Genomic DNA, 13,971 nt, shown 5'->3' with positions numbered 1-13,971 from the left:
CCCCTGGTTATCATCATCATCATCATCATCATGACCCCTGGTCATCATCATCATCATGACCCCTGGTCATCATCATCATCATCATGACCCCTGGTCATCATCATCATCATCATGACCCCTGGTCATCATCATCATGACCCCTGGTCATCATCATCATGACCCCTGGTCATCATCATCATGACCCTGGTCATCATCATCATCATCATCATGACCCCTGGTCATCATCATCATCATCATCATGACCCCTGGTCATCATCATCATCATCATCATGACCCCTGGTCATCATCATCATCATCATCATGACCCCTGGTCATCATCATCATCATCATGACCCCTGGTCATCATCATCATCATCATGACCCCTGGTCATCATCATCATCATCATGACCCCTGGTCATCATCATCATCATCATGACCCCTGGTCATCATCATCATCATCATCATGACCCCTGGTTATCATCATCATCATGACCCCTGGTCATCATCATCATCATCATGACCCCTGGTCATCATCATCATCATCATCATCATGACCCCTGGTTATCATCATCATCATCATGACCCCTGGTCGTCATCATCATCATCATCATCATGACCCCTGGTTATCATCATCATCATCATCATCATCATCATCATGACCCCTGGTCATCATCATCATGACCCCTGGTCATCATCATGACCCCTGGTCATCATCATCATCATCATGACCCCTGGTCATCATCATCATCATCATGACCCCTGGTCATCATCATCATCATGACCCCTGGTCGTCATCATCATCATGACCCCTGGTCGTCATCATCATCATCATCATCATCATCATGACCCCTGGTCATCATCATGACCCCTGGTCATCATCATCATCATGACCCCTGGTCATCATCATCATCATCATGACCCCTGGTTATCATCATCATCATGACCCCTGGTTATCATCATCATCATGACCCCTGGTCATCATCATCATGACCCCTGGTCATCATCATCATCATCATGACCCCTGGTCATCATCATCATCATGACCCCTGGTCATCATCATCATCATGACCCCTGGTCATCATCATCATCATGACCCCTGGTCATCATCATCATCATCATGACCCCTGGTCATCATCATCATCATCATCATGACCCCTGGTCATCATCATCATCATCATCATGACCCCTGGTCATCATCATCATCATAATCATCATGACCCCTGGTCATCATCATCATCCCTGGTCATCATCATCATCATCATCATGACCCCTGGTCATCATCATCATCATCATCATGACCCCTGGTCATCATCATCATGACCCCTGGTCATCATCATCATGACCCCTGATCATCATCATCATCATGACCCCTGGTCATCATCATCATGACCCCTGGTCATCATCATCATCATGACCCCTGGTCATCATCATCATCATCATGACCCCTGGTTATCATCATCATCATGACCCCTGGTTATCATCATCATCATGACCCCTGGTTATCATCATCATCATGACCCCTGGTCATCATCATCATGACCCCTGGTCATCATCATCATGACCCCTGGTCATCATCATCATCATCATGACCCCTGGTCATCATCATCATCATGACCCCTGGTCATCATCATCATCATGACCCCTGGTCATCATCATCATCATGACCCCTGGTCATCATCATCATGACCCCTGGTCATCATCATCATGACCCCTGATCATCATCATCATCATGACCCCTGGTCATCATCATCATGACCCCTGGTCATCATCATCATCATGACCCCTGGTCATCATCATCATCATCATGACCCCTGGTTATCATCATCATCATGACCCCTGGTTATCATCATCATCATGACCCCTGGTCATCATCATCATGACCCCTGGTCATCATCATCATGACCCCTGGTCATCATCATCATCATCATGACCCCTGGTCATCATCATCATCATGACCCCTGGTCATCATCATCATCATGACCCCTGGTCATCATCATCATCATGACCCCTGGTCAACATCATCATCATCATGACCCCTGGTCATCATCATCATCATCATCATGACCCCTGGTCATCATCATCATCATCATCATGACCCCTGGTCATCATCATCATCATAATCATCATGACCCCTGGTCATCATCATCATCCCTGGTCATCATCATCATCATCATCATGACCCCTGGTCATCATCATCATCATCATCATGACCCCTGGTCATCATCATCATCATAATCATCATGACCCCTGGTCATCATCATCATCCCTGGTCATCATCATCATCATCATCATGACCCCTGGTCATCATCATCATGACCCCTGGTCATCATCATCATCATCATGACCCCTGGTCATCATCATCATCATCATCATGACCCCTGGTCATCATCATCATCATGACCCTGGTCATCATCATCATCATGACCCCTGGTCATCATCATCATCATCATCATGACCCCTGGTCATCATCATCATGACCCCTGGTCATCATCATCATCATGACCCCTGGTCATCATCATCATCATGACCCCTGGTCATCATCATCATGACCCCTGGTCATCATCATCATGACCCCTGATCATCATCATCATCATGACCCCTGGTCATCATCATCATCATCATCATCATGACCCCTGGTCATCATCATCATCATCATGACCCCTGGTCATCATCATCATCATCATGACCCCTGGTCATCATCATCATCATCATGACCCCTGGTCATCCTCATCATCATCATGACCCCTGGTCATCATCATCATCATCATCATGACCATCATGACCCCTGGTCATCATCATCATCATCATCATGACCCCTGGTCATCATCATCATCATAATCATCATGACCCCTGGTCATCATCATCATCCCTGGTCATCATCATCATCATCATCATGACCCCTGGTCATCATCATCATGACCCCTGGTCATCATCATCATCATCATCATGACCCCTGGTCATCATCATCATCATGACCCCTGGTCATCATCATCATCATCATCATGACCCCTGGTCATCATCATCATCATGACCCCTGGTCATCATCATCATCATGACCCCTGGTCATCATCATCATCATCATCATGACCCCTGGTCATCATCATCATCATCATGACCCCTGGTCATCATCATCATCATCATGACCCCTGGTCATCATCATCATGACCCCTGATCATCATCATCATCATGACCCCTGGTCATCATCATCATCATCATCATGACCCCTGGTCATCATCATCATCATCATGACCCCTGGTCATCATCATCATCATCATGACCCCTGGTCATCATCATCATCATCATGACCCCTGGTCATCATCATCATCATCATGACCCCTGGTCATCATCATCATCATCATGACCCCTGGTCATCATCATCATCATCATCATGACCCCTGGTCATCATCATCATCATGACCCCTGGTCATCATCATCATCATGACCCCTGGTTATCATCATCATCATGACCCCTGGTTATCATCATCATCATCATCATCATGACCCCTGGTCATCATAATCATCATGACCCCTGGTCATCATCATCATCATGACCCCTGGTCATCATCATCATCATCATCATCATGACCCCTGGTCATCATCATCATCATCATCATGACCCCTGGTTATCATCATCATCATCATCATGACCCCTGGTTATCATCATCATCATGACCCCTGGTCATCATCATCATCATGACCCCTGGTCATCATCATCATCATCATGACCCCTGGTCATCATCATCATGACCCCTGGTCATCATCATCATCATCATGACCCCTGGTCATCATCATCATCATCATCATCATGACCCCTGGTCATCATCATCATCATGACCCCTGGTCATCATCATCATCATCATGACCCCTGGTCATCATCATCATCATCATGACCCCTGGTCATCATCATCATCATCATGACCCCTGGTCATCATCATCATCATCATGACCCCTGGTCATCATCATCATCATCATCATGACCCCTGGTTATCATCATCATCATGACCCCTGGTCATCATCATCATCATCATGACCCCTGGTCATCATCATCATCATGACCCCTGGTCATCATCATCATCATGACCCCTGGTCATCATCATCATCATCATGACCCCTGGTCATCATCATCATCATCATGACCCCTGGTCATCATCATCATCATCATGACCCCTGGTCATCATCATCATCATCATCATGACCCCTGGTCATCATAATCATCATGACCCCTGGTCATCATCATCATCATGACCCCTGGTCATCATCATCATCATGACCCCTGGTCATCATCATCATCATGACCCCTGGTCATCATCATCATCATCATCATCATGACCCCTGGTCATCATCATCATCATGACCCCTGGTCCCATCATCATCAATCATATCATGACCCCTGGTCATCATCATCATCATGACCCCTGGTTATCATCATCATCATGACCCCTGGTTATCATCATCATCATCATCATGACCCCTGGTTATCATCATCATCATGACCCCTGGTCATCATCATCATGACCCCTGGTCATCATCATCATCATCATCATGACCCCTGGTCATCATCATCATCATCATCATGACCCCTGGTTATCATCATCATCATCATCATGACCCCTGGTTATCATCATCATCATGACCCCTGGTCATCATCATCATGACCCCTGGTCATCATCATCATCATCATCATGACCCCTGGTCATCATCATCATCATCATGACCCCTGGTCATCATCATCATCATGACCCCTGGTCATCATCATCATCATCATGACCCCTGGTCATCATCATCATCATCATGACCCCTGGTCATCATCATCATCATCATGACCCCTGGTCATCATCATCATCATCATGACCCCTGGTTATCATCATCATCATGACCCCTGGTCATCATCATCATCATCATGACCCCTGGTCATCATCATCATCATGACCCCTGGTCATCATCATCATCATCATGACCCCTGGTCATCATCATCATCATCATGACCCCTGGTCATCATCATCATCATCATGACCCCTGGTCATCATCATCATCATCATGACCCCTGGTCATCATCATCATCATCATCATGACCCCTGGTCATCATCATCATCATCATCATGACCCCTGGTCATCATCATCATCATCATGACCCCTGGTCATCATCATCATCATGACCCCTGGTTATCATCATCATCATCATGACCCCTGGTTATCATCATCATCATGACCCCTGGTCATCATCATCATCATGACCCCTGGTCATCATCATCATCATCATGACCCCTGGTCATCATCATCATGACCCCTGGTCATCATCCATCATCATCATCATGACCCCTGGTCATCATCATCATCATCATGACCCCTGGTCATCATCATCATCATGACCCCTGGTCATCATCATCATCATCATGACCCCTGGTCATCATCATCATCATCATGACCCCTGGTCATCATCATCATCATGACCCCTGGTCATCATCATCATGACCCCTGGTCATCATCATCATCATGACCCCTGGTCATCATCATCATCATGACCCCTGGTCATCATAATCATCATGACCCCTGGTCATCATAATCATCATGACCCCTGGTCATCATCATCATCATGACCCCTGGTCATCATAATCATTATGACCCCTGGTTATCATCATCATCATGACCCCTGGTTATCATCATCATCATGACCCCTGGTTATCATCATCATCATCATCATGACCCCTGGTTATCATCATCATCATGACCCCTGGTTATCATCATCATCATGACCCCTGGTCATCATCATCATCATGACCCCTGGTCATCATCATCATCATCATGACCCCTGGTCATCATCATCATGACCCCTGGTCATCATCATCATCATCATGACCCCTGGTCATCATCATCATCATCATCATGACCCCTGGTCATCATGACCCCTGGTCATCATCATCATCATCATGACCCCTGGTCATCATCATCATCATCATGACCCTGGTCATCATCATCATCATCATGACCCCTGGTCATCATCATCATCATGACCCCTGGTCATCATCATCATCATCATGACCCCTGGTCATCATCATCATCATGACCCCTGGTCATCATAATCATCATGACCCCTGGTCATCATCATGACCCCTGGTCATCATCATCATCATGACCCCTGGTCATCATAATCATTATGACCCCTGGTTATCATCATCATCATGACCCCTGGTTATCATCATCATCATGACCCCTGGTTATCATCATCATCATGACCCCTGGTTATCATCATCATCATGACCCCTGGTCATCATCATCATGACCCCTGGTCATCATCATCATGACCCCTGGTCATCATCATCATCATCATGACCCCCGGTCATCATCATCATGACCCCTGGTCATCATCATCATCATGACCCCTGGTCATCATAATCATCATCATCATCATGACCCCTGGTCATCATCATCATGACCCCTGGTCATCATCATCATCATGACCCCTGGTCATCATCATCATCATGACCCCTGGTTATCATCATCATCATGACCCCTGGTTATCATCATCATCATGACCCCTGGTTATCATCATCATCATGACCCCTGGTTATCATCATCATCATGACCCCTGGTCATCATCATCATCATCATGACCCCTGGTCATCATCATCATCATCATGACCCCTGGTCATCATCATCATCATCATGACCCCTGGTCATCATCATCATCATCATGACCCCCGGTCATCATCATCATCATGACCCCCGGTCATCATCATCATCATGACCCCTGGTCATCATCATCATGACCCCTGGTCATCATCATCATCATGACCCCTGGTCATCATCATCATGACCCCTGGTCATCATAATCATCATCATCATCATCATGACCCCTGGTCATCATCATCATGACCCCTGGTCATCATCATCATGACCCCTGGTCATCATCATCATGACCCCTGGTTATCATCATCATGACCCCTGGTTATCATCATCATCATCATGACCCCTGGTCATCATCATCATCATGACCCCTGGTCATCATCATCATCATCATGACCCCCGGTCATCATCATCATGACCCCCGGTCATCATCATCATCATGACCCCTGGTCATCATCATCATCATCATTACCCCTGGTCATCATCATCATCATCATGACCCCTGGTCATCATCATCATCATGACCCCTGGTCATCATCATCATCATGACCCCCGGTCATCATCATCATCATGACCCCTGGTCATCATCATCATGACCCCCGATCATCATCATCATCATGACCCCCGATCATCATCATCATCATGACCCCTGATCATCATCATCATGACCCCTGGTCATCATAATCATCATCATCATGACCCCTGGTCATCATCATCATCATCATCATGACCCCTGGTCATCATCATCATCATGACCCCTGGTCATCATCATCATCATCATGACCCCTGGTCATCATCATCATCATCATGACCCCTGGTCATCATCATCATCATCATGACCCCTGGTCATCATCATCATCATCATGACCCCTGGTCATCATCATCATCATCATGACCCCTGGTCATCATAATCATCATCATCATCATCATGACCCCTGGTCATCATCATCATGACCCCTGGTCATCATCATCATGACCCCTGGTCATCATCATCATGACCCCTGGTTATCATCATCATCATGACCCCTGGTTATCATCATCATCATCATGACCCCTGGTCATCATCATCATCATGACCCCTGGTCATCATCATCATCATCATGACCCCCGGTCATCATCATCATGACCCCCGGTCATCATCATCATCATGACCCCTGGTCATCATCATCATCATCATTACCCCTGGTCATCATCATCATCATCATGACCCCTGGTCATCATCATCATCATGACCCCTGGTCATCATCATCATCATGACCCCCGGTCATCATCATCATCATGACCCCTGGTCATCATCATCATCATGACCCCTGATCATCATCATCATGACCCCCGGTCATCATCATCATCATGACCCCTGGTCATCATCATTGTAGGAAGGTGGCTACCTGACTATGGTTACCCCAGATTTTTTGCCTGTGTTTAGCTGGTTTTTTGACTTAGTTGACCTGGTTCCCTGCTAATCAGGGCCCCAGGCCATCTGCTCTCTCTGTAAAATGGATTCCATGTACCCTAGGTACATACCAATTGGAAATGGACTCCTTGTCAGCCCCTGTAGAATGCACTATAGGTGCACAGGGCACAGGAGCCACTAAGGCCTACCAGGGGCTGCAGCATATCTTTTGCCACCCCTGGCTGGTTCTTAAATTGACACAACTGGCTGATCACTCAGCTGGGGTAAGGTGGTGTACACACCCCTTGCTTAGATATAGTATACCTATGTCTAAACCTATATCTGGACACATGTAAACCTGTGAGCCACTCCTATAGACAGGCCTCACCAATCCTGGAGGCTGGGTGCATGGTTTTTATGTGAGATGGAGCTCTAGCATGAGCTGAGCCTGTCTGCAGCCGTCGGGAACAAATCCCTAAGCTGTTTCAGGATAATGCCATACCATATACTATTAAGTGCCTTATAATCCTCGCGGTTATTTAGCAACTCTGGTTTGGCTTTATCAAAACATGTCGTGTAAGGTGTCATACGCTTTGGAATACCATCCCCTCGCCAGTTCTGGCGACGGGGATGGCATTCCACCCCTCTAGAGGGGTAAGACATGTTACTTCACTTTAATGCGGTTGATTTCTCCAAAGGCCTTAAGATCCACAAAATGGATGCCTCTGCCACAGACAAATGTCTGGACCCCTGGAGCTGACCGAAACCCAGTCAAGGGGGTCCTGGACAAAGGGTTTCCTGTCACAGGAGGGTGTCACCGCCCTCCAGACAGGAGATAGTGTATTGTAGCAGGGAGGTTTGAAAGAAACCAGACACTGCCTGGGGCGCACAAGGCTGCCCCTTGCATAATCCGGCCAAACCGGTTCTGGGGCACTCCAGCCCTCGTGCCAGGGCGGCCTGGATCAAAGGAAGGGGGTGTATCCACCCACTTCCTGGGTCCCACCCATAGGAGGGGACCTAGCAGGTAATCACGCCCACCAGATTCGAATAAGAGTGGGAGCAGTGCCAATGCACATCAGATTTCCTGGAAGAAACATTTGAAACGATATTCTGGACCCTTCGCCCTCCATCTCAACGTGGAAGCCCGAAGAATCTCCCTTGTGGTCAAGGAGTGACCACCCTGCAGCAGCAGGCACCATCCAGCCCTCGACGTCTACTTAGTTGCAGTTCCCGCCGGAACTCGAGCGACTGAGATCGACGAGATCAAGCCTGCCCAGCTTCTAACAGCCCGATCCACAGTCCCTGCAAAGCTGAGACCCGTGGAGGCGACCGGAAGCGTGGGGCACGCCATCTTGAAGTGACCACGAGACGCTGACCGTGCAGCCCACGAGTGACCCTCGAAGCTGTACACCGGGGTTTGAGAAGCCCCCACCCTGAGCTACTCCTGAGCCGAAGTTCAGCCCTCCACACTCGACGAGTGCTGCGTGGGGCCCTTTGGCACGATTTGGCTCAACGCGTTGGCCCGGTCACTTGCCAGCTGGCTTGTGGTCCCTGTGCCGACGAACTACAAAAGAAGACTCGTGATTCTGGTTGCTCCAGATCCACACCAGCTCCCCTGAAAGGGAGCCCCGACTCTGACCTTCCTGGTCCGAGTGAGACGCCATCTTCCAATCCCGCGTGGATTGCTCTTACCAAGGCTTGTTTGCTCCAAACCGGAAGCCGACTGCACCGACGGTGAGAGCCTGCGTGGGACAGATCGTGACCTGCTCCTGGACGTCGCAGATGCCCCAGAGCCCACGTGACAGCGAAGAGAAGCGCCTCGACGACCACCTGATTGCGCCCGACATTGCCTGGTTCCGTCCTGGTTCCACCCTGGTCACTGCTGAGTGACCCAGACTCTGTCCCCTCTGCTTTCAGGTACTCTACAACTTGAGTCCACCCTTGGACTCCACCGGACACTTCGTCTTCACCCTGCCTGCAGCCCTTTCAGCTTCAAGCACCAAGAGCCTGCGTGTCAAAACCCGACGCCACTTCGACCCTGTGCACCCACTTCCTGTGGGTGAGGTAACTTTGCTCCGCCGGTGTTCCCACACTGGTGCACACCTCTAGGGTCTGTGTGTTAAGTTTTGTTCCTCTAGGTTCAGCGGAAGTGTCCTTAAACTTTAACTATTTGACTTTTACGCACCATTGGTTAACATTGGTGCATGCGTGCGCTTTCCGCACATCTCCCGAATCCCGAGGGCCATTCCCGACTTCAGCATTGCTTGTCCTGACTGCTCCCAGCGATTCCCTAGGCCCTAGGCCTAACCACTGTTCGAGTGGCCTCTCTTATACCACTTGTTTAGTATATGGTTTGAGTGGCCCCCTGCCCTCATCCATAATTGTGCAACTTGTATGTTTAAACAGTGCTTTTGATTTAACGCTTGTGCCCCTTTATTCATAAAGAATACTGGGGATTGTTTTTAGTAATAAACACATATATTTTTATAATATATACTTGTGTGGTGTCCTTTCATTTGGTATTACAGGATTGTATGTGGTAAAACAGCTCGCTTAACACGACCTCTTAAGTTAAGCCTTTAGGCTGCTTAGTCCACGCTACCCCTAGGATAGCTTGTCTAATAAGGTTGACTTACAACCAGACACCATAAGGGGATTGTTTGGTCAGGTAGTAGGTGGTTCCAGAATTGGAAACATCCCCTACCAGGCCAACTTCTCACATTGGTGAGCAGCGGTGCGGATTTGAGCTTGCTGTTGTTTTACCATTGCAATCTTTATATCAAATTGAAAGATCACATCAAGTACCTCTAGGTACATATAAAATCAAAAGCTTAGCATATTAAGTTCTACTGAACTTAGTAGTTGTAGGTTGAAGGGATTAGCACACCCTGACTACAACTAACTAGCAAGGTACAGTAGGAAAACACTTAGTGTAGGTAAGTGCACCACTTACACCTCACTAGTAACCATGTCTGACACAGGAAAAGCCTCAGGGTCTGCTCCTGTGACAGTTGACCCTACCCAGGCAACTTTTGGATATGACAAACTAACCCGCAGAGACTTGATTGCCTTGTGCAAAGCAAGAGGGTTAAAAAGGGGCAGAAGCCCCACCTGCCTAATCCTGGTAGAAATCCTAGAACAGGATGACTTAGAGAAGGCAAAAGCAGCTTCCCTAGATACAGGAACTGGAGGGAACCCCCCTGCAGTTGATCCCCCTGAAGAGGAGGATGATGATGACTTGGATGAGGACTCAGAGGTTGAGGACTTAGAAGTACAGGATCAGGGTAGCCAGGTTCCAGTTGGTAGGCTTAGCCAGGCCAATTTGGACCTACTGGGGAATGGAGAGGGCCAGCACCTCCCCAGAACCCAACATATGATTCTCCCAGGCAACAGAAGAGTGAGATCTCCCTCAGGGGACTCTCATCTTTCTAGTGCCTCCAGAGAATCAGAGAGAGGCATGAGTGCTTCTCAAAAAGCTGAGCATAGGGCTAGAATGAGGGCTGTCAGACTCCAGATAGAGAGAGAGGAGGTAGCCCTGAGTCAAGCTAAGCTTACCTTAGCCCAAGCTAAACTTGCCTTGGCAAGAGAGCAGAAATTGTGTGGCTTAGATGCCACTGGTGGCAGCAATATTCCTAAAGAGAAACCCAGGTCCTATGATAGTAGAAACCTGACAAAGATTGTGCCCCCCTTCAAAGAAGGGGATGACATCCACAAATGGATGACTGCTCTTGAGAGAGCCTGCATGGTACAGCAGGTTCCTGAGGAACAGTGGGCAGCAATCTTATGGTACTCCTTTTCAGAGAAAGGGAGGGACAAGCTCCTCACTGTCAGACATGAGGATGCAAACAATTACAAAGTCCTGAAGAGTGTTCTGATAGATGGGTTTGGCTTAACCACTGAACAGTACAGGTTCAAGTTCAGAGACACCCAGAAGACACAGACTCAGGACTGGACTGATTTTGTAGATTGTGCTACTAAGGCTCTGGAGGGTTGGCTACATGGCAGCAAAGTACATGACTTTACAGGATTGTATAATTTGATTATGAGGGAGCAGATCCTAAGTAATTGTCAGAACCAGCTCTTACACCAGCACCTGGTAGACTCTGATCTGACCTCTCCCCAAGAATTGGGAAAGAAGGCAGACAAATGGGTCAGAACCAGGATTAGGCCTAAGAATCAGGACAGTAACCAGAAGAAGGAGTCTACCAAGCCTCAAGATAAGGGTGGGGATAAAAGTAAAGAAAAGACTTCCCCAGGGCCCCAAAACTCCAAGGATGGGGGTGGGTCCCAAGACACTTCTTCAACTGAGAAAAAACCCTATTGTTATCCCTGTAAACAGGTGGGGCATTACAAAACAGACAGCTGTTGTCCCAAGAATAACAATAAAGAAAATATACCTCCAAAGCCAGCTTCAACACCTCCTGTTACTGTCAGCAGTAATCCCCCAGGAAGTGGAAGCACACCCAGGAATCTGGGTGGGTTTACTTTTGGAAATCAGGTGGACCCTGGCCTATCCAGGTCACCATCACCCAATGATCTTGTTTATGAGGCTGGCATGGGGTTTGCCAACTTCTCTGCTTGCCCAAATACTTTGAGCAAGTATAGACAAGAACCCATCATCAATGGTTTAAGAGTTGAAGCTTTTAGAGACACAGGGGCTAGCATCACCATGGTGGCTGATGGCATAGTCCCCTCTAAGCAACTTTTACCTGGTGCCACATACCAGGTAATAAACATTGATGGCATCCAAACAAATCATCCCATGGCAGTAGTAAGTCTCAGCTGGGGAGGTGTCACTGGCCCAAAGAGAGTGGCAGTGTCCCCAAACTTGCCTGTAGACTGTCTACTGGGTAATGATTTAGAAATCTCAGCCTGGGCTGGGGTTGAACAGGAAATCCATTCTAGAATGGTAAATTCCAATGGAAAGGTTAGTGGGGCTGTAATGGCTACAGCCCCAATTCAAGATGTCCTTCCTGAAAAGGTTGGTAGGGCGGAGATACTCCCTGCCCCATCTTTAGCAAAAGCTCTTCCTGAACAGAATAGCAAAGCTGTTATGATAACAGCAGAAACCCAAACTGAGTCTCCTCCTGAAAAGGTTGGTGGGGCTGTGATGGCCACAGCCCAAACTCAAACTGACACGTGTGTTGTGAAACCTGAAATGATGGATAACTCCACACAAACTGAGAGCATGGAGGAGGAAGAGAAATCTCCCCCTCACCAGACTTTAGGACAGGATCAGCCTCCTCAGGGAACTGATCTTACCCCTGATGAAGGAACTGCCCCAGAGGTGGTTGGGCCTAGCCTGACAGAACCTCTGATGTCAGTGGACCCTTCTCAGGTGGGACCCAGTCTGGAGCAGGTAACCTGCCCCTCTCTCCCTTGCCTTAGCCAGCCCAGGGCTGCAGAGGACAAGAAGGACAGTGAGACCCAGAGGGCCCCCTGTCAAATAAAGCACCCCCATCAAAAGATTAGGTGCACCAAAACTAGTAGCCCTAGTAAGGTGAAAACTTTAAAAACTCCTGAGGGAGCCCCCTTAAAAACAGTTAGGGACCTCCCCCAGATGGATTCTGTTGGGCACAGCCAAACCTGGGACCCAAAGGGCCCAAACCTGAACTGTCCCTCCAGCAAGCCAAACAGAGGGACCCAGCCTCCAGCTTTAGGTAGCCAGAGGTTGACCCTGAGAGCACAGTGCAACTCAGTTAAAGAAAGAAAGGCACACATGGTGGAAGATAATTGGAGGAAGCTAAGCCCTAAATTAGTAGAGCCTCACTTCAATACTCCATATCCAAACCAGCCTTTAACTTTGCATAAACACACCCAAGGTAGTGATTCCCTATGGTGGAGACCCTCCAATACCCAAAGGGTGAGGGACTGCTTAGTGGACCATGAGACAGGGGGTACCCATGCTAGTGCAGGTACTTCCTTATATGGCCACTCAGGCAATATAGGCTTACCTGGCCAAGGATAGCCTTAT

The sequence above is a fragment of the Lissotriton helveticus genome, chromosome 10, assembly GCF_964261635.1.
Source record: "Lissotriton helveticus chromosome 10, aLisHel1.1, whole genome shotgun sequence".
NCBI lineage: Eukaryota > Metazoa > Chordata > Amphibia > Caudata > Salamandridae > Lissotriton > Lissotriton helveticus.
Note: the sequence above shows the minus strand (reverse complement) of the source record.